General features: G+C 48.4%; 1 protein-coding gene across 1 annotated transcript in view; it reads right to left on the minus strand.

Annotated features, from left to right (window-relative positions):
- LOC136577196 (guanylate-binding protein 1-like) overlaps nucleotides 1-7494 on the minus strand; it is a 29991-nt gene extending 22497 nt beyond the window's left edge. Inside the window, exon 1 of the mRNA XM_066576995.1 lies at nucleotides 7388-7494. The gene's annotated coding sequence lies outside the window, so the exon portion shown is untranslated. The remainder of the gene's footprint in view (nucleotides 1-7387) is intronic.
- Between the last annotated feature and the right edge of the window lie 19634 nt (nucleotides 7495-27128).

Below are 27128 nucleotides of genomic sequence, written 5' to 3' on the forward strand. Positions count from 1 at the left end.
AGCACTCCTCTATACCAGCCCCAGCAATAAAAGTGACCCTCATTGTACTCCAATAGTATTAGCGCCCCCTATACCAGCCTCAGCATTAATGGTGACCTTCACAGTACCACAATAGTGTTATCGCTCCCCCATACCAGTCCCAGCATTATTAGTGTCCCCCACCGTACCCCAATAGTATTATCGCTCCCCTATATCAGTCGAAGCAATAACAGTGACCCCCACAGTAGACCCGGTAGGATTAGCACTCCTCTATACCAACACTAGCAATAATAGTGACCTCCACAGTAGCCGCAGTACAATTAGTACTCCCCTATTCCAGTTCCAGCCATAATAGTGACCCCCCACAGTACCCCAATAGTATTTTCGCTCCGCTATACCAGCCCCAGCAATAATAGTGACCTCCACATAGCCCCAGTACAGTTAACACTCCCTTATTCCGGCCCCAGCAATACTAGTGACCCCCACAGTAGTAGTAACACTCCCCTATAGCAGACTTAGCCATAATAATGACCTCAACAGCAGCCCCAGTAGGATTAATGCTCCCCTATACCAGTCTCAGCCATAATAGTAACCCCCACAGTACCCCAATAGTATTTTTGCTCCCCTATACCAACCCCAGCAATTATGGTGACCACCACAGTGGACTCGGTAGAATTAGTGCTCCTCTATACAAGCCCTAGCAATAATAGGGACCCTCACTGTACCCCAGTAGTATGCGCACTCCACTATAGCGGCCACAGCAATAATAGTGCCCCCACAGCAGCCCCAGTAGCATTAATGCTCCCCTATACCAGCCTCAGCCATAATAGTGACCCCCCATAGTACCCCAATAGTATTATTGCTCCCCTGTAGCAGCCATAGCAATAATAGTGACCCTCACAGTGGCCTCAGTAGTATTAGTGCTCTCCTATACCAGCTACAGCAATAGTACCCCAATAGTATTAGTGCTCCCCCATACCAGTCCCAGCAATAATAGTGACCCCCACAGTACCCCAATAGTATTTTCACTCCCCTATACCAGCCCCAGCAATGTTGGTGACCCCATAATACCCCAATAGCGTTACTGCCCCCCTATAACAGCCCCAGCAATAATAGTGACCCCCACAGTGGCTTCCGTAGTATTAGTATTCCCCTGTACTAGCCTTAGCAATAATAATGACCCCCACAGTAACCCCAATAGTATTATTGCTTTTCTATACCAGCCCCAGTCATAATAGTGACCCCCACAGTACCCCAATAGTATTAGCGCAGTAGCCCCAGTAGTACTAATGCTCCCTTATATCAGTCCCAGCAATAATAGTGACCTCGCAATATACCAATAGTAATATTGCTGCCCTATACAAGCCCCAGCAATAATAGTGACCTCCACAGTAGCTCCAGTAGAATTAGTGCTACTCTATACCAGCGCCAGCAATAATAGTGACCCTCACAGTACCCCAGAAGTATTAGTACTTCTCTATACCCGCCTCAGTAATAATAGTAACCCTAATTTGTATAAAAAAAGGTGATGAGTGGAAAACTGCGTTTAATACTCCCTTAGGTCATTTTGAGTGTTTGGTCATGCCTTTTGGCTTGTGTAATGCTCCTGCTGTTTTTCAGGGTTTCATGAATTCTATCTTTCATGACATTTGTGGGTCCATCTTGATGATATACTGATTTTTTCCCCCCGACTGGGAAACACATGTTAAACACCTACATATTGTGTTATCTCAGAATTCTTCACACTCAGAACTTATTTGCCAAGTTTGAGAAGTGTATTTTTGGGGTTCAAAAGATTTCCTTTTTAGGGTATGTAATTACTCCTACTAACATTCTAACGGATTCTGACATGGTCAAGGCTATTTCTGAATGGGCGCAACCTACCAACTTGAAAGCCTTACAATGGTTCTTAGGGGTTGCGAACTTTTATCGTAAATTCATAAGGAATTTTTCTACTATAGCCAAACCATTAAATGACATGGCTAAAAAAGGGGCGGACTTTAGCGCTTGGTAGAGGCAGTCCAAGCCTTTACTCAGTTGAAGAAGGCCTTTTCTTCAGCGCTAGTTCTTGCTCAACCTAATTTTGATCGTCCATTTGCAGTTGAGGTTAATGCTTCAGAGCATGGTGTGGGTGCAGTTTTGTTGCAGGAATTCCAAGGAGGCTCTGGCTTGCAGCCTTGTGCTTTCTTCTCTAAGAAATTCAACGCAGCTGAGCGAAATTATTATATTGGCAATAGGGAGTTATTGGCGATAAAATGGGCCTTTGACGAGTGGTGACATTTTCTTGAGGATGCCCGGCATACAATTACAGTACTTACAGATCATAAAAGTTTTATTTACTTGGAAACGGCTAAACACCTTAATGCCCGACAAGCCAGATGGACACTTTTCTTTTCTCGATTTAACTTTATGGTTACGTACATTCTGGGTACTAAGAATGTCAAGGTGGATGCCCAGTCGCGGAGTTTTGAGGCACCAGACTCTGTGTAATGCCAACCGGTAAATATTTTACAACCAGGCAGGGTAGTGGCAACTCTATCCTCTAGCTTGGCAACTCAACTTCAAGTTGAACAACAGACAGTACCGGAAGGTCTTCCGGAAGGGAGGTTATTCTTTCCCAGAACCTTGAGATTAGGGGTTTTGGAAGAAGTGCATTTGTCAAGATTAGCAGGGCACCCAGCCATTTGAGGAACCCTGAATTTATGTTTGCGTCTTTATTGGTGGCCACAAATGTTGCGGGATGTTAAGAGGTTTGTTAGGGCCTGTTCAGTTTGCGCCTGAGGGAATGCCATTCGCAGATGTACGGAGGGTCCGCTTCTGCCTTATCCTACCGATATCAAACAAAGCGTGGTCGCACCATTCTATGGATTTTATCATGGACTTACCAGAATCGTTAAGTAACTCTGTCATTCTAGTTGTAGTCAACAGGTTTACTAAGATGGCTCACTTTGTTCTTCTTAAAAAACTACCTACTGCCTCTGAGTTGGCCACCGTTTTCACTAAGAAGATTGTTCGATTACACGGCATTCCCACCAACATTGTTTCTGACCGTGGTGTCCAATTTGTAGCTCGATTTTGGCAAACTTTTTGTAAGAGGATGGGTATTGAGTAGAGAAAATAGCGATGCTCGATTGCGAAATCGCCCTTAATGAGTACGTTCGCTCATCTCTAGTATTGAGTTATCATTCTCCTCCGACTTCCATCCTGAATCTAATGGGCAGACTGAACGGACGAATCAGGAACTTCTCCAATACCTTGGGTTGTTTGTGGGTGACAACCCCAGTCGTGGGGCAGGATTCTTGGCATTGGCAGAATTCACCATTAACAATCATGTAAAATCTGCTACTAAGAAGACTCCGTTTTTCTGTAATTTCGGTCTGCATCCTCGATTCTCAGTTTTCAATTCTCTTGAGTCAAACATTCTGGCGGTAGAGGATTGTATTCAGGAATTTCAAGAGATTTGGAATAATGTGCGTATTAATATCGAAAAGGCATGTAATGACATGCAAGATCGTAGCAGAAAGAGGTGTACTATTTCTCAGCCTTTTTCCGTGGGTCAATTGATGTACTTGTCTACCAAGAACCTCAAAGTACCTTCCTCTAAGTTCATGCCTTGTGGGACCATTTGCTACTACTTGGGTCATCAACCCAATGGCCTATAAGTTAGATTTGCCCAAAACTTGGAGAGTCCATAAGGTGTTCCACAAGACAATTTTGAAGGAATTCATTCTTGCGGTGGTCTGGAGGAACATTCTTGGGTTCCTGCCAGAGAAGTTCATGCTCCTCGTCTTGTACGCTCTTTTCATAGGAGGTTTCCTGCTCCGATGGTCGGGGTTCCAGAGGTCCCCCATAAAAGGGGGGGGGGGGGGTAATGTTAGGAGGAAGCTTACCGGGAGGCAAATAGGTAGGGTCAGAGGTGTGGGTGGTTTTTAGGGACTCCCACTCTTATATCCGTACCTGCCTAACAAACCCTCACTGTACCCCAGTAGTATTATCACTCCCCTATACCAGTACTACCACCCAGTCCTATATTTACTTAGCCCCTGTGGTCATGTGATCCCTGACTACTCTCACACAGGGTATCACATGACATGACATCATCGGAGGCCCTGGAAGCTGTCAGTTCTGCAAGTCTGTGTTTCCCCTGTCGGAGGAGAGTTAACTGGCACTAGGGGGCAGTGCAGGCTCTAAAAATACCGGCCTGTAATAGGGCCGGTAAAAAAAAATACTTGAATATGGTGTACTGTGATGTTAGCTTGCTCACTTCATGTATGTTTCACGATCCACTGCTTGCTCAAGCGAGTTCACCTGCCCCCGGTCCTGGGCTTTAGCAATAAGAAATTCCATGCAAGGAAAGAGTATAATCCACGCTTGCTTGCTGAGTAAAATTTGTAATCCTCCTTTATTTAGGGTGCCTGCACATGAGCGGAATTTCTGCCGCGGTATTTTAAGCACATTGTCCGCCCCTGACCGCAGCCAATATACTTCTATGGGGATCCGCAGTTGTCCCCAGACGGATGGATTTGCATTGCGGATTTTCACGTGCTAGAAAAAAAACGCGGCATGTCCTAATTTGGGTCGGATTCTGTGCGTGGAGACTCCAATACAAGTGAATGGACGCGTTTTTTCACGCAGTACATCCGCTGTGCAGCTGCGGATGAAGGCACTGGTTGCTATGACATTAGAGGAAGTAGGCGTAGTAGGAGGCTCCACAGGCAAATTTCAGCTGCTCCACTGCCCACAGTCACCTCATCCAGCAGCCACCAGCCTGCAGCCACCAGCCACCAGCCTTGCTCTCACAAGCAAGATGGACAAAATAGAGACTGGGTGTTGGTTTTTATGCTGTTTTTCAAGGAATTGGGCAGTTCTCTAGGGGTTGGTTTGCTTTATGGGGTGGCTGCTGGTTTTTCCGCAGCACATCCGCATATATCCGCGCGTGATTTTTCACGCATCTGCACCTATCTGCAAGCACATTTAGGTGCCATACATAGGTCTCCCGCGCGTGAAAATCTGCTGGCGTAATCCGGAACGCTCTTGTGCAGGCAGCCTTAGGGCGCCTGCACATGGGCGGAAATCCCGCGGCGGGATTTCCGCCGCTCCAAGCCTGCATAGAATTGCGTTAACAAACACAATCCTATGCAGACGGCCACGGTTTGGCTGCGCGAAATCTTGCACGGCAAACAAACCACGGCATGTCCTATTTCTGTACGGAGCTCGCAGAGCCCCGCACAGAAACGTCACTCACCCGGCCGCTGGCTCCGGTCTCCGCATGCGCCGGCTGCCAGGCAGCTGGCACATGAAAGAGCCGAAACTGCGGGGAGCAGGTGAGTACGCGCTGGTCCCTGTAGGCGCTCGGGTCGGGTCCTGCGGCGAGAATCCTCGCCACCGGATCTGACCCGCCCGTCTGCAGTCGGCCTTAGTCATATTAAAATGTAGTACTGACGAAGGCTCTGTGCAGCCGATACGCGTCTGGTTAGAGATGTGTACACCTGGCAATTTCAATCTCACTAAATAAAGGAAGATTACCAATTTTACTCTTCAAGCCAGCGTGGATTACACTCTTTCCTTGCATGGAATTTCTTATTATTAAAAAAAAAAATACTGGCACCGGCCTCACAGAAAAAATACCGGCCAGGCCGGTGGATTACCTACCTGGTGCAACCTTAGTTACAACACTGCAGTGTGATTACCGGCAGGGAAGCTGCGGCACCATGGCTGGTAGCAATTTTAATTGTGACCGAATATCCCAAAAGCGGGATAAATGGCTATGCTGCTGGGGACTTGGCAGAAAGTGGAACTGTCCCACCTAAATTGGGACCTCTGCTCACCTTACATAGCATGTCCACAACACTCTCCCATAGAAATCAATAGATAGTCACAGCTCACCTTCCACCTCTCCATGCACAGGTTACAGAGCATACCCATAACACTTTCCCATAGAAGTCTGTAGAACTCTATTAATCTAAAAAGTTTAGAAGTAAAGGCAAAACAGTCCTAGAAATGTATCATCAGAAAACAACCTTCCTTCCCGACTCCCTAATGGCAATCAGACTGTTCCCTGGATCAACCCCTAATAGTTCCTACCTGCCTGTATACCCGAATTAACAATTAACCTAAGATTTATAACCTATAATATCCTTCGCCTCCAGAAAGACATCAAGTCTCCTGTTAAACTCCTCTATGGATTTTGCCATCACCACATCCTCAGGCAGAGAGTTCCACAGTCTAACTGCTCTTACAGTAAAGAACCCCCTTCTGTGTTGGTGATGAATCCTGCTTTCTTCTAGATGTAGTGGATGCCCTCTTGTTACCGTTGCAGTCCTGGGTATAAACAGATCTTGGGAGAGATCCTTGTATCGTCCCCTCATGTACTTATACATAGTTATTTGATCGCCCCCTAACCTTCTTTTTTTCTAGGGTAAATAATCCCAGTTTTGTTAGCCTTTCTGGGTATTCCAGTCCCTTCATTTCATGTATTAGTTTAGTTGCCCTTCTTTGAACCCCCTCCAGTACTGTAACATCTTTCCTGAGCACCGGTGACCAGAACTGTGCGCAGTATTCCATGTGAGGCCTGACTAGTGCCTTATATAATGGGAGGATAATGTTCTCGTCCTTCGCCCCTATACCTCTTTTAATGCACCCCAAGACTTTATTTGCCTTTGCAGCAGCTGACTGGCATTGGTTACTCCAGTTTAGTCTACTATCCACTAATACCCCCAGGTCCTTTTCCATATCACTTTTTCCTAGCGGTACTCCATTAATTTAATAGGTGACCCCTATATATAGATAACATAGCATCCACTATTCACAATAGCTGATGTCACAGCTCACCTCCTTCCCATCCCTGCACAAGTAACAGGGCATGCCCACAACACTTTCCCACACAGGTTAATGCCCACCTTCCTGCCCGTTTTGCCTATGACCCATGAGATTGCTGTAAAGCATAACTCTATGTATATGTCTATACATGACTATAGCCACCCCTACATGACCTTACACATTGTTAGACTTCAGCAAAGCAAAGTTTAACTCAGTGAGAGAAGAGATCCCGCGCAGCGTTAGAGATAGTGTAAGCAGCCCTCCTCTGCTGCGGGGGGTTTCATGTGATCTGTGGTCTTGTCATATTTCTGCCCATATTTACCCACGCCCAACAGATAACGTCAGTCCCGCTGTCCAAAAACCAAAAAGGTGTTGCCAGGAGGGACGTCTGCAGCCGGAATTCTATATATAGTAAATGCAGATGTAGTAGAGCTGAGTTTGTCATGTAGTTCTGCTTATGATATGATTCCCCAAGTAGTATCTGTGGTGTTATATAGAACTGCAGGTTCACATCAGCTCTGCTACATGTCTATATAGAAGAATGCTGACAGGAAACAAGACATTGTATACAGATAATGAGAGCGATTACCGGAGACTCCTGGCGCAGCACGGCGATGGCTGGAGAAAGAAAAGTGAAAGAATCTGACCCAAAGCCGGTTATATAATGTCTGCAGGGTGGGGTTAGAATGGTTGAAATGAAAGCGAAAGGAGAAAAGGGAGAAAAGAGCTGTAACGGATGCTCTACGCCCGGAGGGAATACTGCAGACTCTTCTTGTTGCAAATCAGAAATATGCCTTCCTCCTCTCACAGTTATACTTTAGCCCAGCAAGCAGTTCAATCCAGAGGTCACTTTGCTATTAAGGCCACTTTCACACGGGCTACAAAATCATGCGATTTTCTCGCAATGCGACGGAGATACAAAACACACGTCTGTGAAGCCCCTGCTTTCCTATGGGTTCCTCCACATTAGCGCTGTTTTGTAGGCTGCTACATTGCGACAAAAAAAAAATTGTGACATGTTCTATACAGCCGCGATTTGCGATTTTTGGTAGCCTATGTCCCCTATGGAGCCTTCCTTTGTGTTGTATTGCATCGTATGTAGAGATGAGCGAGCACCAAAATGGTCAGGTGCTCGTTGCTCAAGTCGAACTTTCCGCGATGCTCGAGGGTTCGTTTCGAGTAACGAACCCCATTGAAGTCAATGGGCGACTCGAGCATTTTTGTATATCGCCGATGCTCGCTAAGGTTTTCATTGTTGAAAATCTGCAAAACCCCAGAAAGTGATGGAAACGACACAGAAACGGATAGGGCAGGCGAGGAGCAACATGTTGGGCTGCATCTCAGGCTCCCAGGTCTCACTATTAAGCCACAATAGCGGCAAGAGAGAGCCCCCCCCCCCTAACAATTTTTACTTCGGACAAACCCTCATTAGCAATGCATACCTTAGCTAAGCACCACACTACCTGCAACTAAGCACAATTACTGCCTGCATGACACTCCACTGCCACTTCTCCTGGGTTACATGCTGCCCAACCCCCCCCTCCCCCGCGCGCGCGAGCGCACGACCCAGTGTCCACAGCGCACACCAAAGTGTCCCTGCGCAGCCTTCAGCTGCCCTCATGCCACACGCTGGCCTCATAGCCACACCACCCTCATGTTTATTTATAAGTGCGTCTGCCATGAGGAGGTACCGCAGGCACACACTGCAGAGGGTTGGCACGGCTAGGCAGTGACCCTCTTTAAAAAGGGCGGGGTGATAGCCCATAATGCTGTACAGAAGCAATGAGAAATCCAATCCTGTGCCACCTCCGTCAGGAGCTGCAAACGTGGGCATAGCAACGGGGAATCCATGTGCCACACAGTATTCATTCTGTCAAGGTGTCGCATAGCTCAATCCACACTGCAAGGGGAAAGCCGTCAGCACTCTGCCCCCTACCCAAGTCAGTCAGTGTCTTTGTGCCAGACAGGTCAAACACCGCAATGGGAACTAAGATTGCACCAACAGCATAGGTGGGTCCTAGGAAACCCAAGACATGAGCAAAAAATTGATCTGATCGGCCAAACATGGCAGACTTGCACCGCGCCCACGACATAGGCCTCGGCCCACAGCTTCAGCAATCCTAGGCAGGAAGCGGACTTTCACTGCACCCACGACATAGGCCTCTGCACAAACCCTCAGCAATCGCGGACCTACTGCGGACTCCAATGCTAGCGTAGCTGTGCACGTCTCATTAGCGCTGTATTGCTCCTGTAGTTTGTCCCAATGCAGTGCCCCGGATAGTAGAGCTAACGTCAGATGAAATACAGGTGGACTTCGGCCCACACTGCATGCCCCAGTCAGACTGGGGTTTTTTATAAATAGTCACAGGCAGGTACAACTCCGCAATGGGAATTCCATGTGCACCCACAGCATGGGTGGCTCCCTGGAACCCACCGGCGGTACATAAATATATCCCATTGCAGTGCCCTGGACAGCAGAGCTAACGTCAGGTTAAATACAGGTGGGCTTCGGCCCACACTGCATGCCCCAGTCAGACTGGGGTTCTTTATAAGTAGACACAGGCAGGTACAACTCCGTGTTGACCGACAGCATAGGTGGGTCCCTGAAACCCACCGGCGGTACATAAATAAATCCTATTGCATTGCCCCGCATAGCTGAGGTAACGTCAGATTAAATACAGGTGGGCTTCGGCCCACACTGCATGCCCCAGTCAGATTGGTTTTTTTTTATAAGTATACTCAGGCAGGTACAACTCCCTAATGTGAAGTCCGTGTGGACCCACAGCATGGGTGGCTCCCTGGAACCCACCGGCGGTACATAAATATATCCCATTGCAGTGCCCTGGACAGCAGAGCTAACATCAGATTATATACAGATGGGCTTCGGCCCACACTGCATGCCCCAGTCAGACTGGGTTTTTTTTATAAATAGACACAGGCAGGTACAACTCCCTATTGTGAAGTTCCTGTGGACCCACAGCATGGGTAGGTCCCAGGAAGCCACCGGCGGTACATAAATAAATCCCATTGCATTGCCCCGCACAGCTGAGGTAACGTCAGATTAAATACAGGTGGGCTTCGGCCCACACTCCATGCCCCAGTCAGACTGGGTTTTTTTATAAGTAGACACAGGCAGGTACAACTCCCTAATGTGAAGTCCGCGTGGACCCACAGCATGGGTGGCTCCCTGGAACCCACCGGCGGTACATAAATATATCCCATTGCAGTGCCCTGGACAGCAGAGCTAACATCAGATTAAATACAGGTGGGCTTTGGCCCACACTGCATGCCCTAGTCAGACTGGGTAATTTTTTTTTTGGGCCATGTACGTGGAACACCGTGATGGGAACACTTAGTGCACCCATAGTATGCACTGATCCCTGTAATACTCAAAAAACATTTCAGTAGTATCATTAGGGACAGGCCCCAGTAACATTTCAGTAGCTACAGTATAGACAGACCCGAGTAACATTTCATTTACAGCAGTATTGACAGACCCCAGTAACATTTCAGTTCCAGCAGTGCAGACAGACCCCAGTAACATTTCAGTTCCAGCAGTGCAGACAGACCCCAGTAACATTTCAGTAGTATCATTAGGAACAGGCCCCAGTAACATTTCAGTAGCTACAGTATAGACAGACCCCAGTAACATTTCATTTACAGCAGTATTGACAGACCCCAGTAACATTTCAGTTCCAGCAGTGCGGACAGACCCCAGTAACATTTCAGTAGTAGTAACAGTATAGACACACGCCTGTAACATTTCCGTTGCAGCAGTGTAGGCTGAGCCCAGTAACATTTCATTTGCAGCAGTATTGACAGAGTGCAGTAACTTTTCAGTAGTAATAACATAATAGACAGACCCCAGTAACATTTACATTGAAGCAGTATGGGAAAAGCTGCAGATTGACATTTCCTTTTCAGCAGTGTAGGGAGAGCATTTTTTTTTAACATTTCAGTAGTAGCAGTATACTCAGACCCCAGTAGCATTAACAAAGAAGCAGTATGGACAAAGCAGCAGATTCACAATTCCCTTGCAGCAGTGTAGGGAGAGTACAGCATTTGTAACATTTCAGTAGTAGCACTATAGTCAGACCCCAGTAACATGAACAAAGAAGCAGTATGGACAAAGCAGCAGATTCACAATTCCCTTGCAGCAGTGTAGGGAGAGTACAGCATTTGTAACATTTCAGTAGTAGCAGTATAGACAGGCCCCAGTAACATTTACGTAGAAGCAGTATAGTCAAAGCAGCAGAAAAACATTTCCCTGGCAGCAGTGGAGGGAGAGCATAGTATTTGTAACATTTCAGTAGTAGCAGTATAGACAGGCCCCAGTAACATTTACGTAGAAGCAGTATGGTCAAAGCAGCAGAAAAACATTTCCCTGGCAGCAGTGTAGGGAGAGCATAGTATTTGTAACATTTCAGTAGTAGCAGTATAGACAGGCCCCAGTAACATTTACGTAGAAGCAGTATGGTCAAAGCAGCAGAAAAACATTTCCCTGGCAGCAGTGTAGGGAGAGCATAGTATTGGTAAGATTTCAGTAGTAGCAGTATAGACAGGCCCCAGTAACATTTATGTAGAAGCAGTATGGTCAAAGCAGCAGAAAAACATTTCCCTGGCAGCAGTGTAGGGAGAGCATAGTATTGGTAAGATTTCAGTAATAGCAGTATAGACAGGCCCCAGTAACATTAGCGTAGAAGCAGTATGGGCAGAGCCCACTATTAGTTACATTTCTGTTATAGCAGTATAGACAGGCCCCAGTAACATTTCCGTAGAAGCAGTATGGGCAGAGCCCAGTATTAGTAAAATTACAGTACTAACTGTATACACCAACCAAGGTAACATTTCAGGAGCAGAAGTATCGGCAGACCGAAGTTACATTTCTGTTGCTGAAGTATAGTCAGACCCCTCTAGCATTACTGTGGCAGAAGTATAGGTAGGCAGAACAGAGTTACATTTCTGTAGCAAAAGTGTAGGCCAACCCCAGACACAGTGGTGTACCATGAGTGCAGGCGAAGCCCATAAAAATTACTTGGATTACATTGTAAGCGAGGGCCCGAAAAATTGGTGTACCGACAGTACAAATGTACCCCACAAAAAATTGCCCATGTCCAACCCAGAGGGCAGGTGAAACCCATTAATCGCTTAGCGTACTGTGGCTTAATTTTTAACTAGGCCTGGAGGCAACCCAGTCTAAAAAACAATTGGTTCAGGTGGAAGTTTCAGTGCTTTAATGAGAATTGAAACAGATAAATATTATTTAGAAAAGTTATATAAGCCTACAGAAAAATTGCCCGTTCGCGGTGATTACGAGAGGTTTCAGGAGGAGGAGCCGGAGGAGGAGGACGAATATCATACACAGATTGGATGGATGGACGTGAAGTCCCACAGGCCATGCAGGCAAATGCACTGGGCCACCGTCAGCCGTTAAAAGGATTTCTTTTTTAAATTGCCTTTTTTTTCTATGCAATGCAGGCTGAGGCTATGCAGTGTGTATTGCACTTTCAATCTATGGGTGTCAGACACACCGTGCACTTGTGCAAAAAATTTGTGGTTTCTTGGCGTAGACTTGGAGGCAGACAGCGCAGACGTTACACTAACTGTGGACACAAAATATTTAAATGAAGGCTGCACTTAGGCCTAGCTGTGAACTATGCAGTTTGGATGGACGTGAAGTCCAACAGGCCACGCAGGCAAATGCACTGGGTCACCGTCAGCCCTAAAAAGGATTTCTTTTTAAAATTTCCTTTTTTTTCTATGCAATGCAGGCTGAGGCTATGCATTGTGTATTGCACTTTCAATCTATGGGCGTCTGACACACCGTACACTTCTGAGACAGCACGCGTGTAACACAGAGCGGTGTAAAAAATTTGTGGTTTCTTGGCGTAGACTAAGAGGCAGACAGCGCTGATGTTACACTAACTGCGGACCGAAAAATATTTACATGAAGGCTGCACGCTGGCTCTGCTGTGCAATACTGAAGTACTACAACTCCCAGCAACCACGGAGTTAAATGCACATGGTAGCCCTAAGAAGGACCGTTGGGGTTCTTGTAGAAATGATTCTACACTACCACTGTCCCTGCCTGACCAATACTGCCCCTATACTCAAGTACAGACTGCAGCCTAAGAAGGCTATAGCCTGCACGCCCGATATACATTAAAAAAAAAAGTGCAAAACTGCTCACAGCAGCCACAACAGTAATGTACTAGGTGAGCTGTGGCCCTAAGAAGGACCGTCGTGGTTCTTGAAGACGCTAACACTGTCCCTATAGCAGCAGCAGCACTGTCCCTGATCTCTCTTAGCGTGTGTCTGTGGCGAGCCGCGGGCGGGGCAGATTTAAATACTCGGGGGTCACTTGATCTCGCCAGCCACTCACTGCAGGGGGGTGGGATAGGGCTGAAACGTCACAGGAGGACGTTGTAATGCCTTCCCTGTGTTTCTATTGGCCAGAAAAGGGCGCAAACTTCTCAGGGAAGGAAATGTAATTGAGTCGAGTGCCGCATGGTGCTCGTCTCGAGTAACGAGCGTCTCGAACACACTAATACTTGAACGAGCATCAAGCTCGGACGAGTGCGCTCGCTCATCGCAATGCGATGCAACCTTTACAGTAGGAAGTTCTACTCTTTCCCCTAAAATAAGCCCTAGCTGCATTTAGAAAAACTGAAAAAATAATACAATAATTAACAGGCCCTGTCCGCTCTGCCGCACTTCTTCTCCTGAGGCTCCACCGCACTTGTTTGCAGTTTTTCAGCTGCCGATTCCTGGTTAGGGAATTCATAAATCCCACCTCCAGGAAGCGCTGACTCTGATTGGTTCTTGAGCACCACAGCTCAGCCAATCAGTGCAGTGCTCGATGAAGCAATCCCAGTCATCACATTGTCTTATATTTTAAGGCCCCCCCAAAAAATCATGGCAAGAGAGCGATACAAAGTCGCACGACTTTGTAGCACGACAAGATTGTGATATTGCCCCGAGAATATAATATTTCTGCAGACCAGTTAAAAACAGTGACTCATGGTTGATATTGTTCATTTTAACTTTTTTCCATCCAACCACAGACCGCCATGACAACTTCTTCCAGCCACAACATATCACGACACATCACTGCAAAATTTAATAGCCTTATAAGCTAATTATCAGAACACTCTCTTCTTGACTCCCTACAGTCGGGCTTCCACCCTCTACATTTGACAGAAACCACCTGTCTAAAGTGTCAAATAACCTCCTGATTGCCAAATCGAGGGGCAACTACTCCCTACTGATCCTCCTCGATCTCTCCGCAGTATCTGTCGACCACAAACTCCTCCTCGCTATGTTTCGCTCTATTGGACTAAAGGACCCTGCTCTCTCCTGGTTCTCCTCCTTCCTATCTGACTGCTCATTCAGCGTATGCTTTGCTGGCTCTTGTAATGTAAAGAGATGAATAAAGTGTCATCTGCGAGGGCCGCATAGTAGAGCATGCCACCAGCTGTCCAATATCAATCAGCTGTCGTTCGGAACACCAGTAAAGTTGAGTTGACATCCTTCCCCCTTTAATTTGCCCTCACTAGACGAGATGATAGATAGACAGATAGATAGATATAAGACAGGTAGATAGATGATAGATAGATACATAGATAGATTATCAGGTCATTAATAAATATATTGAACAGAATGGGGCCCAATACTGAACCCTGTGGCACCCCACTAGCGATGGTGGCCCAATCAGAGTACGATCCGTTTATTACCACCCTCTGCTTTCTATCTCTGAGACAGTTCTTTACCCAGATACACACGTTTTCACCCAATCCGAGCTGTCTCATTTTGTATATTAGCCTATTATGTGGCACGGTGTCAAATGCTTTAGAGAAGTCCAGATATACGAGATCAATAGACTCTCCCAGGTCCAGCCTAGAGCTTACTTCATCGTAGAAGCTGATCAGATTGGTCTGACATGATTGACCCCTCATGAACCCGTGCTGGTGAGGAGTTATTCCGTTGCTCTCCTTGAGGTATTCTAGGATGATGTCTTTCAGAAACCCCTCAAATATTTTTCCAATTATTGAAGTGAGGGGGATTCACGGAGAGGATCTAAAATGTAACTTTTACTAATGTGTCTAATTGAAAACAAGAGCAAATAAAAAATTAACACAAAACTATGGATGGCATCAACTAATGTAATGGTATGCCACCTCAAGGGACTACATGGTCTGGATCCTAAAAACTAGGAGGCGGCCTTAGGTTCCTACGATTTTAAACACTGGTGTAGGCGGACGTGTCTGAAAAACTGAGGATCAGTGGGAGGTGCACCGTCACTGTCACCCCTCTCACTGAATACCCATCCGTTCACCAAGGTAGTACTCCCACGTTTAAGCCTGCAACTATGAAATTAGTCCTTGGACCCACACTGTGCAGACTGAGAGCTGCCGATCCCCTCCTGGCAACGTGGGGAGATCAGCAGACATGTGGGAAGTACACAATAAAGGCAAAAAGTGCCTCCTCCCCACCACTCAGCATTAATAGAATGCCAGTCTCCTCAAATGCTGTAAAACAGCCATGCTGCCCTGAGGTGACCATTTAGAGGGGACCAGGCTGGCAGCACTGAGGTAACTGACCCAAAAATAACTTAACAATCCTGAACTCCAAAAAATTAAACACTTTATTGCAAATCTAGATTACTGCAAATGAAAAGGAGATTTATTGCTCAGGCTCAACACGTTTCTGATAGACTCAGGATCCTAAAGAAATACACCAGATGATCGGTGCCGTGCAGCATAGATGGTAGGTGGACAGTCTGAATGATAATGCCAGTGCTCAGGGCTGAAGCCTGGTTTAAATGCTCAGAGCCCCCCCCCCCCCCCTCAATTCTGGGGCTTGGCTGCGCCCACCAATCGAGTGCTAGAAGCACAGCACATTCTTCCTGCTGTCACCGATGACAGATTCCTGTTTGCAGATAGTGAGGACATCTGCCAAACCTGGCCTGACTTCCTCCCTGTCACAGGAAGTGATCGTAGCATCTACCCGAACCTCGTTATGACTCATCAGGCCTCTACTTGTGGGAAGAAAAAGATATTCTCAATAGACAGATTATGAATATATAAAAAATATATCTTAATTTGCCATTCATGTTAAAATATTTATATTTATAATGTACAAGTTTAACCCTTTCCAATCCATTTATTTTTTCTCTGCACCCTCCTGATCTGACAGAGTTCAGGATGGTGCAGGGAGGGACCTGCTTACCTGACCGGCGTCTTGCGCATTCTCCTTCTGCCTCCCGGCTCGGCGATCATGTGACCGCTGGGGTCAGGTGGCTCCTGGCGGTCACATGATCGCCGGGCCGGGTGACAGAAGGAGAATGCGCAAGACGCCGGTCAGGTAAGCAGGTCCTCCCACAGTGCAGGCTCCCGGCTCGGCGTTCATGTGACCGCTGGGGGTCAGGTAACACCGGCGGTCACATGATCGCCGGCCGGAATCTATGCATTGCATAGCGCTAATTGAGCGTTATGTAATGTGTAAAGGAGAAGGCAGAAAGGGTTAAAAACCCTTTCTGCCTTCTCCTCGGGGGTCCTCGATGAGGACCAGTGCAGGAGTGTATCTGCACCCGATGTGTCTGACGATCGGGTGCAGATCCACTCCTGCAGTGCAGTTTCGGGCCTGGCCCGACATCGGAGCTGTGGAGGGAAATTATGATGTCGGGGCAGGCCCGACATTGGACTGGAAAGGGTTAACAAGAGAGTGCAGCCCTCACACAAACAGTACCTCATCAGTCAATAAGAACCGCCGGAGCCGGAGTTCAGGGAACATAGGCAGAGGCAGACATGACCGGGTAACGGGGAGGGAAGGGTTAACAGGCTAGATTTTGCTAGAAGGGGAGGGTGAGTCAGTGGAATGCTAGGAGGGGGAGAGGAGGAGTCCGTTTGGGTGGGGTAGACTCACTTCCAGCAAGACTGCGAAGAGTGAAGACCACAGAGGAAGACCGGGAGAAGATTTAAAGCAGTGACCAGAAGAAGAGGGAAGCCCAAGCCGAAGAGCGAAGTCCAGGACACAGAAAGAAGACAGAGAAGAAGTCTGAGGAGGGAGAAGAATCGGCGTGAAGAAGGTAGGGTGCAGCGGGGTGAAGAGACAGAAGAGCCCGAAGTTACTCACCAGGAAAAGATGGAGGCCATCCTAGGACGGATCCGGGCAGCAGCGGAGGAGAGGGGCCTGAGCTGGCTTGTCCAGATGCTGGAGCAGCCCCCTGAAGATGCGGTGCCGGCCCTGGCTGCAGCAGCGATGGCAGCACCCCTGGCTGGGGAGAGAGAGGGGAGACCCCGGAGAGCGAGTCCGCCGGTTAGGCTGAGCCCGGAGCAGGCTCCCTCCCGCCGGCGTTGCTTGCGGAGCCCTTCCCCGGCCCCTCCACGTGCAGTCCCTCAGGTAACCCCTACTGGCAGGGGTAGGAGGCCGGGGGGGGGGTAGTCAATTAGCGCGCGCGGAGCGGGTTAGGGGGTTGCTGGAAGGTGGCGCAGTGATAGCTAGCGCATTAAGTGGGGGAGGGGAAATTGGGGTGCTGCTTGGCGTTATGTGCGGTTTACTGATGTGGCAGAGTGGGGGGAGGGGGTGTTCAGGCCGCGCTGCCGGCTGTGGCGAGTGAATCGCCGTTTTCTGCATCGTCCAGCATCGTGGGCTCGCCAGGCACGGACTCGGCTGGGGGGACTGGGGGTGGCCAGGCGGCGTCCGGAACCTTCACCAGCCCCGCTCCTTCAGCGGTTTCAGCGTGGCGTGCAGATGCAGTTTCTCCTGTAGTGTCTGAAGTCGCGCAGAGCGGCGGCGGGGGTGCACAAACCGGGCACTCAGCAACGGTTGCGGTGCAGACCGAGAAAGAGGGGGATGGGATTAGACTGGATGACCGCGCTAGGGGGGAAGTGTATGTGTGCTTTGAGGGGCCCACTTGAAGAAAGAGGTCAGAGAAAAAATATGGAAGGATGAGTATGTCGAGATATTCTCCCTCCTTCCCTTGGAGAAATTTAATCTTGACAAAGGAAAGAGGACAGAATTTAAAAAAGAGGAGGAAGAGAAGCGGAGGTGGCATCTGATTCCTCAGATGTTGACCAATTGGCTTCAGGCGTTTGCTATCTTAGCAAGCGTGATTGGAGAAAAAGCGCCGGAAAATTGTTCCGGCCTTTTTTGTTACATGGAATCGATAGGCGAAGCCTATCGGGTTTATGGGGGGAAGACCTGGCTGCGTTATGATGAACAGTTTAGGCAGCGTAAGGCAGTGCGCCCTTCAATTAGATGGGACCAAAAGGACATTGGTCTGTGGCTGAGGGTCATGGCCCCAGCGCGTTTAGGTCAGCCCTTTCAGGGGGGCGCCGGGCCCTCGGGCCTGGCTTCCACCTCAGGAACAGGACAGGCGGGGGGGGGAATAGATCTGGCTTTTGTTGGCTTTGTCACAGTGAGGGTTCAATTATAGTCTCTAAAACCTAACTTTTATTCAAAATAAAATTAAAAAGGATTTTGTGTCTCAAAATCCTAAGTCAAAGACACACGAACATAAAATAAAACATAACCCCAATCATAAAGCGGGGAAAGTAGTTTATGAGCTGCCTTGGGAGAAGGTATGTGAACCAACAGTATTGGATTTGGGAAAATCCTAATTCTCTTTCCCAGCACCCAACCGTATGTCAAAAGGCTGGGGGAAGGACGAAGGTCAGCTCTCTAGGAATGATGTTCCCAGCTCAACCAATTTATACAGCTATTCAATAAGTAGACACAAAATCCTTTTTAATTTTATTTTGAATAAAAGTTAGGTTTTAGAGACTATAATTGAACCCTCACTGTGACAAACTAGTTCTACATCTAGGCGTTCTTCCTGCAACTGTGAAACTCTGGCTTTTGTTGGCAATTCAAAGAAAGTCAATGTAAATTTGGGGCAACATGCAAATTTAAGCATGTCTGCTCCCACTGTAACGCTGGGTCCCACGGAGCGGCAAAATGTTTTAAGAATGGACGGGGTAGAGGGGCAGGGGGTGTTTTAAAAAGGGATGACCCCAGTAAAAGTGGAAGAGATGGCTCCCTTCTTAAATAGGTACCAGGATAGAGAAAGGGCGGATCTGTTGCTGAGGGGCTTTAAGCAAGGGTTTGTTATCCCACCTCTGGCCCATGGTTTCCCATTTTCTGTTAAAAATTTACGTTCAGCGCGGGTTTGTTTGAGTAGAATGGCCGGGCCATTTTTAGAGCCTCCGGTGCCGGACTTCGTGGTATTACCACTGGGGGTGGTCCCAAAGAAGGAACTCAACAAGTTTCGGTGGATATACCACCTATCCTACCCAAAGGGGGCGTCTGTGAATGATGGTATCGACCCTGACCTATGTTCGGTGGTCTATACGTCATTTGATGCCGCTTTGCGGTGGGTAAGGAAATATGGAAAAGGGGCATTGTTGGCGAAGGTCGATATTGAATCGGCTTTTCGACTACTACCGGTGGCACCTCAGAGCATTAGGTCACTGGGGTGTTGTTGATATGGGAAATTTTTCGCGGATCGTTGTTTGCCAATGGGGTGTTCCATCTCATGCGCTTACTTTGAGGCGTTTAGTTCATTTTTAGAATGGGTAGTGAGAGACACTGCTGAGGTTCAGTCGGTGATCCACTACTTGGACGATTTCTTGTGTACTGGGCCGGCGGGATCGCAGGTTTACGCAACTTTGTTGGGTACAGTTCAGTGGGTGGCGAAACATTTTGGGGTGCCATTTGCCCCCGAAAAAACCGAAGGGCCCACAACTTCCCTGAGCTTTTTGGGCATCTCCATTGATACAGAGGCAATGGAGTGCTGCCTACCTGAGGATAAGCTGAAGGATTTGCAGGTTGAGGTGGCGGCCGCACCCGTGTCAAAGAAAATTACGCTGCAGCACTTACAGTCGGTGTTGGGCAAACTTAACTTCGCCTGCCAGATAATGCCAATGGGGCGGGTTTTTTGTAGGCGTTTGGCGGCGGCAACGGCAGGTGTGAGTGCCCCTCATTATTTTATTAGGTTGAAGGCGAGTCATAAGGATGATTTGGCAGTATGGGACGTATTTTTAAAACAATGGCAGGTCTGTAGTGATGGCGGAAGTAAGCAATAACGCTGACTGGGAGCTGTTTACAGATGCGGCGGGCAGCGGTGGTTATGGGGCATATTTTCAGGGTAGATGATAAGCGGGGGAATGGCCGGAGTAGTGGAGAAAGGAAGGACTAGTGTGTAATTTGGTGCTATTGGAACTGTTTCCAAACGTAGCGTCCATTGCGCTATGGGGGGGCTCACTTTCGCGATTGAAAGGTGAGGTTTCACTGCGATAACATGGGAGTGGTGCAGGTTATCAATAATTTGACGGCCTCATCTCCCCCGATCATTAATTTGCTGCGACATTTGGTGCTGGAGGCGTTGGCACTAAACATGTGGATTGTGGCGGTGCACGTTCGGGGAGTTGATAATTCCATTGCTGATGCTCTCTCGTTTCCAGTGGGAGCGGTTCAGGATGCTGGCGCCGGAAGCAGAGAGAAAGGGAAGGAAGTGCCTGGATCGGCTATGGAGCGCGGTAAGCGAGCGGTGGGGCACCTGATTGAGCGGTCCCTGGCTCAGGGGACGAGGGTGGGATATAGCGCTGCGTGGCACGAGTGGGAGAGCTGGTTGGAACAGTGCGGGGGGGCTGGTTCAGTAGATGATAGGGTTGGAGTACTTTTGAGTTGGATAGGAAAAAGCTCGAAGGAGGGCGTGTCGGTAGCGCGGGTAAATAGGTTCGTTGCGGAGGTGGCTTTTGGGTGTAAACTTAGGGGGAGTACGGATATTACAAAAAGTTTTATGGTTAGGCAAGCATTAAAAGGTTTCAGGAGGGGTAATGCGAGTTTGGATACCAGGAGGCCGGTGTTGTTTAATATTTTGGAAAGGTTGGGGGGGCTATAGAGGTGGTATGCGGTGACAGCTTTGAACGTTTGCTGTTCAGAGCTGCTTTTTCGCTAGTGTTTTTTGGGGCTTTAGGGTGGGGGAGTTAGTCTCGCCTAGCAAGTTAGTGGGGGGGGGGTGCAAAAGGAAGATGTTAGATGGGTGGACGGAAAATTGAAGATTTTGGTGCGTCGGTCAAAAACGGATCAGGAGGGGCGGGGTCAACTCTTACGGCTTGGGAGGGTCCCGGGGGCATCTATGTGCCCTGTGAGTGCGTCGGAGGACTATTATCGGATTCGGGGGGGAGGTGATGGGCCTTTTTTCCAACACGGGAATGGGAGTTTTTTGTCGCGGTTTCAGTTTGCGGCAATTTTTAGGACGGTCCTCGAGGTGATAGTTCACAGTTTTGGTCACATTCGTTCAGAGTGGGGGCGGCAACAGAGGCCTCGGTTCAGGGGATGGAGGAAAAGGCAGTGAAAAGGATAGGCAGATGGGGATCGGGGCGCTATAGGTCGTATGTTCGACCTCAGTTGTTATAATTAAAAAAAAAAAATTGTTTAGAAGTTGTTGACTGATTATGGTTTATTTTCTTTGAGGTCGCCGCCCAGCTCTAGTCTGGATTTTAGGTCACTCGTTTGTCTTTTGGGGGACGGAGCGAGCAAAGGCTAGGCGCGATGGGAGGCAGCTGCGTTTGCCGTGTAGTGAGGCGGTGTTGAGGTGGATAGGGATTAGGGGGATGTCATGGGGTAGGGTGTTGGAAGAAGTAGAGAGAGGGGTAGAGTTAGATAGGGTGCCGGATATACTTGTCCTGCACGCGGGGGGGCAACAACCTAGGTCAGAGGCCATTTAGAGACCTATCGAGGGATATTCGTTATGATATTCTTAGATTGATGTCGGCTTACCCACGGTTAAGGGTAGTTTGGTCGGAAATAGTCCCGAGAAGAGTGTGGAGGGGGGTTAGGTCAGTGAAGGGGTTAAAAAAAGAGAGGATTAAATTAAACAGAGAGGTGTCTCGCTTTGTGGGGTATCATGAGGGAATAACGGTGAGGCATATTGATTTGGAAGCTGGGGTGGGGAATTATTAGAGGTCGGATGGGGTACACCTCAACGACATAGGAATAGATTTATGTTTGGAAGGGATTCAAGAAGGGATTGAGAGAGCATTGTTGGGGTGGCGGGCTGCATAGGCTTGAGTAGGTCAAGCCGTGATGGCTGTGGAGGGGTCCCTTGGAGCCAGTAAAAGGGGAGTAGAGGGGTAGCAGGGGCTGGATAGCTTCCTTCCCCTCTTTGATGTGGTTTATTTTTAGGACTGTCGCCTCTGGTTCTTGCAGGGCGGGCCCTGCTGAGTTGGTGGGTATAGTTAGCCAAGTTATGGCTAGCCGGCCTCAGGGTCCGGTTGAGGCGACCTGGGGCAAAGTGATGAGTGGTGGGCCCCCGAGTCTGTCGACTGGCGGCGGGGCAAGTGGTAGGAAAATAGTGTCACCCGAGTCGGAAGTGCGACCAGCAACAGGTACAACTATTTTCTGGCGGTTATTGGTGAGGCGGCAGTTAGTTTTATGGTTAGGGCTCCAGGGATCTCTCTCAGGGTTAGTTCAGAGGGGGTTAAAATTGTTATTATATGTTAATTATGTTTGTAAATAAACATGGCTGCTGTGGCCATAATTAATCCAAGTTACTGAGTTGGTATTTATTGGAAGTAATGGGTAAAAAGGGATGGGGGGAGTCAGGTCACAGTGGCAACGACTCCGTAATACCCCGGTCATGCATTAGTATGATGGTTGATGTCCCATATGCGTGTTACAGTGTATAACCAGCATCATATCACAATACAGTAATAGCAGTCACATGTTACCACACAACATAAATATACATACTTATAGCATATAAAGCACCGACCTAGATGCACCCCGACACAGTGTGCCAACCAAAAGATGATCCCCTAGAAGAAGCCATATTTTGGGTGAAACACTATCATATAGAGTGTAAGCTTCTATGTTGGTCCGGGTTGGCACAGGAGATAGTACACCTGACCAGGCATGTGGTAACAGTAATACAGCAGGGCAAATGAAGATCATTAATCTTTCTAAAAAGGTACTGAGTTCACATGACATTTTTCTTCTGTAATAGGGCCTATCTTTTGTTTTCACTTCTAGGTTCAGCTCATTTAGTTGGGTCAAGGATGTATCCCTCTTTCCGAGGAAGCTATGGTGGCTTAAGTACTTTAAAACTAGAGATCGGAATGAGAGCCATCTTCTTGGGATTGAGGAAGGAGACCTACAATTCCACAAGATGTTGGAAGATTTTCTAGTGGAAGCGAAAACATCCCCTGGGGTGGGCCCTTCCACCAATCTGAAACTAAGAAGTACTAAAATGACACCAGCTTGTGACACCACTTGCATTGACATATTTGAAAACATGGTCACCTCTGAGTTCTGGAGGGAGGGAAGGAAGGTTGGAAGAGTAATCTCATGAGGGAAGAGCCCCTGTCCATGTGATAATTAGATTATGACAATATTAATGACCAGAATATTATCAAACCCTCCGATAAGGGGCGGGGGGACATTGTGATAATGGACAGGGGTAAGTACATCAATATGTGTATGAGTATTTTGGACGACAATGACTTCTACAGGGTCCTTCCCTCCAATCCGACCCCCTTCAGAAAAGGTCCTGATGGATATTTTAAAGATGGCAGCGGATCTGCATCTCATAAGCAAGAATGAATTAATGTAGCCCAAAGAATTGTGGCTAGCCACATTCTATGCACTACCTAAAATACACAAGGGCCTTATTATACTTAAGGGTCGTTTCATTGTATTGGGCATAGATAGCCTTACCCAGGGGATTAGCCTATACCTGGATCAAGTGTTGTGTCCATTTGTGGAAACCATTCCATCTTTTGTAAGGACACAATGAACATAATACGAAAAATAAATGGCCTAATGATACCAGGGGATACCTTTGTAGTTAGTTTGGACGTGGAAGCCCTCTATAGCTCAATTCTGCAAGGAATGGGCTATACAGTAGTTAAATATTTTCTTGACCAAAGAGGTATTCAGTATCAACTGTATAATGAATAGAGATGAGCAAGCACCAAAATGCTCGGGTGCTCGTTACTCGGGACGAAATTTTTGCGATGCTCGAGGGTTCGTTTCGAGTAACGAACCCCATTGAAGTCAATGGGCGACCCGAGCATTTTTGTATATCGCCGATGCTCGCTAAGGTTTCCATTTGTGAAAATCTGGGCAATTCAAGAAAGTGATGGGAACGACACAACAACGGATAGGGCAGGCGAGGGGCTACATGTTGGGCTGCATCTCAAGTTCCCAGGTCCCACTATTAAGCCACAATAGCGGCAAGAGTGCCCCCCCCCCTCCCAACAACTTTTACTTCTGAAAAGCCCTCATTAGCAATGCATACCTTAGCTAAGCACCACACTACCTCCAACAAAGCACAATCACTGCCTGCATGACACTCCGCTGCCACTTCTCCTGGGTTACATGCTGCCCAACCCCACCCCCTGCACGACCCAGTGTCCACAGCGCACACCAAAGTGTCCCTGCGCAGCCTTTAGCTGCCCTCATGCCACACCACCCTCATGTCTATTTATAAGTGCGTCTGCCACGAGAAGGAAGCGCAGACACACACTGCAGAGGGTTGGCACGGCCAGGCAGCAACCCTCTTTAAAAGAGGCGGGGCGATAGCCCACAATGCTGTACAGAAGCAATGAGAAATATAATCCTGTGCCACCGCCATCAGGAGCTGCACATGTGAGCATAGCAATGGGGAACCTATGTGCCACACACTATTCATTCTGTCAAGGTGTCTGCATGCCCCAGTCAGACCGCGGTTTTTTATAAATAGTCACAGGCAGGTACAACTCCGCAATGGGAATTCCGTGTGCACCCACAGCATGGGTGGCTCCCTGGAACCCACCGGCTGTACATAAATGTATCCCATTGCAGTGCCCATCACAGCTGAGCTAACGTCAGATTAAATGCAGGTGGGCTTCGACCCACACTGCATGCCCCAACCTGACCGGGGTTTTTAATTCATAGACACCGGCAGATACAACTCCCTATTGTGAAGTCCCTGTGGACCGACAGCATGGGTGGGTGCCAGGAAGCCACCGGCGGTACATAAATATATCCCATTGCATTGCCCATCACAGCTGAGGTAATGTCATGTTTAATGCAGGTGGGCTTCGGCCCACACTGCATGCCCCAGTCAGACTGGGGTTCTTTAGAAGTGGACACATGCAGTTACAACTCCGTGTGGACCAACAGCATGGGTGGGTGCCAGGAAGCCACTGGCGGTACATAAATATATCCCATTGCAGTGCCCAGCACAGCTGATGTAACGTCAGCTTTAATGCAGGTGGGCAAAAAATTAATTGGATTACACTGTAGGCGAGGGCCCCAAAAAATTGGTGTACCAACAGTGTAGCTGCAGTATAGCCAAGGCCCAAGTTACATTTATGTAGCTAAAGTGTAGGCCAACCCCACACACCTTTCTGTACCATGAGTGCAGGTGAAGAACATACAAATTGCTATGATTACACTGTAGGTGATGGCCCCAAAAAATTGGTGTACCAACAGTACTAATGTACCTCAGTAAAAATTGCCCATGCCCAACCAAGAGGGCAGGTGGAACCCATTAATCGCTTTGGTTAATGTGGCTTAAGTGGTAACTAGGCCTGGAGGCAGCCCAGTTAAAATAAAAATTGGTTCAGGTGCAAGATTCAACGCTTTAATGAGCATTGAAACGTATAAAAATTGTTTACAAAAATTATATGACTTAGCCTTGTGGGCCTAAGAAAAATTGCCCGTTCGGCGTGATTACGTCAGGTTTCAGGAGGAGGAGCAGGAGGAGGAGGATGAATATTATACACAGATTGATTAAGCTAAAAGGTCCACGTTTTTGATGGTGATAGAGAACAATGCTTCCATCCGCGGGTGCAGCCTACGTATTGCTTAGGTATCGCTGCTGTCCACTGGTGGAGAAGAGAAGTCTGAGGAAATCCAGGCTTTGTTCATCTTGATGAGTGTTAGCCTGTCGGCACTGTCGGTTGACAAGCGGGTACGCTTATCTGTGATGATTCCCCCAGCCGCACTAAACACCCTCTCTGACAAGACGCTAGCTGCAGGACAAGCAAGCACCTCCAGGGCATACAGCGCGAGTTCAGGCCACATGTCCAGCTTCGACACCCAGTAGTTGTAGGGGGCAGAGGCGTCACGGAGGACGGTCGTGCGATCGGCTACGTACTTCCTCACCATCCTTTTACAGTGCTCCCGCCGACTCAGCCTTGACTGGGGAGCGGTGACACAGTCTTGCTGGGGAGCCAGAAAGCTGTCAAAGGCCTTAGAGAGTGTTCCCCTGCCTGTGCTGTACATGCTGCCTGATCTCTGCGCCTCCCCTGCTACCTGGTCCTCGGAACTGCGCCTTCGGCCACTAGCGCTGTCGGATGGGAATTTTACCATCAGTTTGTCCGCCAGGGTCCTGTGGTATAGCATCACTCTCGAACCCCTTTCCTCTTCGGGTATGAGAGTGGAAAGGTTCTCCTTATACCGTGGGTCGAGCAGTGTGTACACCCAGTAATCCGTAGTGGCCAGAATGCGTGTAACGCGAGGATCACGAGAAAGGCATCCTAACATGAAGTCAGCCATGTATGCCAGGGTACCTGTACGCAACACATGGCTGTCCTCACTAGGAAGATCACTTTCTAGATCCTCCTCCTCCTCCTCCTCCTCCTCAGGCCATACATGCTGAAAGGATGACAGGCAAGCAGCATGGGTACCCTCAGCAGTGGGCCAAGCTGTCTCTTCCCCCTCCTCCTCATCCTCCTCATGTTCCTCCTCCTTCTCCTCAATGCGCTGAGATATAGACAGGAGGGTGCTCTGACTATCCAGCGACATACTGTCTTCCCCCGCCTCTGTTTCCGAGCGCAAAGCGTCTGCCTTTATGCTTTGCAGGGAACATCTCAAGAGGCATAGCAGAGGAATGGTGACGCTAATGATTGCAGCATCGCCGCTCACCATCTGGGTAGACTCCTCAAAGTTTCCAAGGACCTGGCAGATGTCTGCCAACCAGGCCCACTCTTCTGTAAAGAATTGAGGAGGCTGACTCCCACTGCGCCGCCCATGTTGGAGTTGGTATTCCACTATAGCTCTATGCTGCTCATACAGCCTGGCCAACATGTGGAGCGTAGAGTTCCACCGTGTGGGCACGTCGCACAGCAGTCGGTGCACTGGCAGATGAAACCGATTTTGCAGGGTGCGCAGGGTGGCAGCGTCCGTGTGGGACTCGCGGAAATGTGCGCAGATCCGGCGCACCTTTCCGAGCAGGTCTGACAAGCGTGGGTAGCTTTTCAGAAAGCGCTGAACCACCAAATTAAAGATGTGGGCCAGGCATGGCACATGAGTGAGGCTGCCGAGCTGCAGAGCCGCCA

Source organism: Eleutherodactylus coqui, chromosome 8 (assembly GCF_035609145.1).
Source record: "Eleutherodactylus coqui strain aEleCoq1 chromosome 8, aEleCoq1.hap1, whole genome shotgun sequence".
In the NCBI taxonomy this organism is placed as follows: Eukaryota; Metazoa; Chordata; class Amphibia; order Anura; family Eleutherodactylidae; genus Eleutherodactylus; species Eleutherodactylus coqui.